Here is a 2,611-nt window from a genome sequence, read left to right as displayed (position 1 = left end):
TGTAGTGTTGGTGTTGATAATGTTTGGTTTCATTAATGGTTCACAAAGATCTGCATTCTACCACTGAAGCGAACAGAACACATCAACGTAAAACATCAATGTACGGCATAACCAGTTTAGTCTAATTTCTGGACAAATGACTCTTATGAGCCAGTTCTTTTTAGTGAGCGAGAAACATACAGTGCTGGGACCAGTCAATTCATGTCTATCTTCAGTAATTAGTGGTATTTTAAATAATTTAAAATGTTTACTATATATTAATATTTTTAATAATAACAATATATTTTCATGTATTTTATTACATTTTTTAATTAAAAATATTTAAGGTTTATTTGTTTTACTATAAATATTTAGGACCATTTATACTGCCGTTTTAAATGGTTGCATTTCACTGAAATTGCATCATTTAAAAATGAATGAATAAATAAATAAATGAATGAATAAATAAATAAATAAATAAATAAATAAATAAATAAACTAAAAAAATAGCCAAACATAAAAATGATTTCATCTGTATGATTTCCTTATGTGGAAACAGAAGATATTTTGAAGAATGTTGGCAGCCAAACAGTTTTGGTGACCGTTGACTGAAAAAAGAAAGAAACTGAAACATTTATCAAAATATCTTTGTTTTATGTTTTACAGAAGAAAGAAATCCATTCAGGTTTGGAATGGCATGAGGTGAGTAAAGACAGAATAGGCTGAGATGATGACAGAATAACATTTTTAAATGATCTCTCCCATTTTATTTATGATTCCCATTTATAGTTGACTGCTCAAACGTAAAGAAAACAATGTAAAACCACAACAGGCTGTAAAATTGAATAGTCAGCATTTAGAGGGGTACACCAGCAAACAAAATGCCTCAAAAGATAACACATCCATGGGCAAAAGCCACCTTGGCCATGAGAGGTGTTCTGCAGTTTGGGGTTTACTTTGGAACCTCACTTTGTCCTAATTTCACATTCACCGATCTTGAACCAAATACATAGAGGCTTTAAACAGAGTGGCATCTCGAAAACAAGTACAAAATAATACTAGAATGGGGCAGAAAAAAGGGAGTGGAAGTTCAGAGGAATGAGGAGGCTCTTCACTGGATATTTAGGGTGGAAAATCCCTTTTCTGTTCTTCGACTTGGGCTGAAGAGTGCCATGGGACGTTCTGTCCTGCTGGAAAGGGTGAGAGACAGAGAAAGAGAGGTTGCAGCCACGTCTGAAACTCACACCCTCTCTGCGGACGTATCATTACGAGTGTTTGGGCAGTCTTAGAGCGTGTGTCCATGCATGTGGAGCTCAGCAAGCGGTCTGAAAGCCATCGCTTACTGCGAAGAAGTGCAGAGGGGGGTGGCGGTGGGCTGCAGGTGGCTTATTCCTGAGCGCTGCCAAAAAGACAGAATACCCCGGGGTGGGAGAAAATAATGAGAGAGGGAGGACGGGATGGAGGTTGATTTAGGCAGTGTTGTTTTTTTCAGTATTGATTTGGAAGGGGCTCTGGGTTACATTGCAGCACGCTTTGCCTTCTACTTGAACCGGGGTGTGACTCGTAGTGAAGCCCAAATGACTTAATTCATTCTTCTAATCCTCCACACGTATGCACTTTTCAGACCTCAGAGGCACAGGGCTGTGCCCATTCCCCGAGCTAGAGAAGAATCGAGCCAAGATCCATAGTTTTTGATAACAACACATGCCTTCCTCTCGATCGCGCAAACATTTTCCCAAGTTCACCCTCCCACCTTAGACCACAGTCTGTGAGCTGTTCAAAGAAACATTCTCGCTGACACTTTCTGCAGGGCCACATTTGTCAAACTGAGACACGTCCAAATGCTGCTAATTGCATTTCTGTGAGTCGGCCGATAAGCAACAGAGAGAAAATATTTGTAAATACTTCCCTCGGGGGATTTCGATTGGACAAATGAAAGATAACCCAATAAAATGAGCTGCAAAAATGATTATCTTACTCTGTATTTTTGTCTTGTTTTCCATTGCTTGTTTCCACAACAGGACAAAAAAAGGTAATTGCAACTGTTTTGAGGAAAAAGTCAAAACTGTGAGATACAAACTCAGAAATGTGAAATATAAATGCTGAACTGCAAAATGTAAACAAAATTCTTTCAGGAAAAGTCTGAATAGTAAGTCGCAATTACCTTTTTTGTTCCATGGTGGAAATAAAACAAAACAAAAACACAACTGTAAATTTTTTTGCCCCAAAATTGCACGTTTATATCTCACAATTCTGACTTCAGTTTAGAATTCTGACATAATTATGAGGAACTGTGATTTGTTTAATCTAAATCATATTTTTTTTCCCATGGTGTAAACGGCTGCCAATTATAATTATAAATATGGAATATTCTCAAATCATGATACATAAAAGCAAAATAACATAAAATATGAAATCTTGTTTCATAAAAAAATCATAAAATTTTGTGAGTTTATACTTAAAACAAGAAAATATCAACATATGGGTTAAGAAAATAAACTCAGAAATATAAACTCTAAAAATAAACAAGATTTTTTTTCTTAGCCCAATAACAGAAATATATATATATATGATAATATATTATATATATATATGTATGTTTTTTTTTAACTCATATTAAGTTAAATGATTT

Source organism: Carassius auratus, chromosome 15 (genome assembly GCF_003368295.1).
Source record: "Carassius auratus strain Wakin chromosome 15, ASM336829v1, whole genome shotgun sequence".
Lineage (NCBI taxonomy): Eukaryota > Metazoa > Chordata > Actinopteri > Cypriniformes > Cyprinidae > Carassius > Carassius auratus.
Note: the sequence above shows the minus strand (reverse complement) of the source record.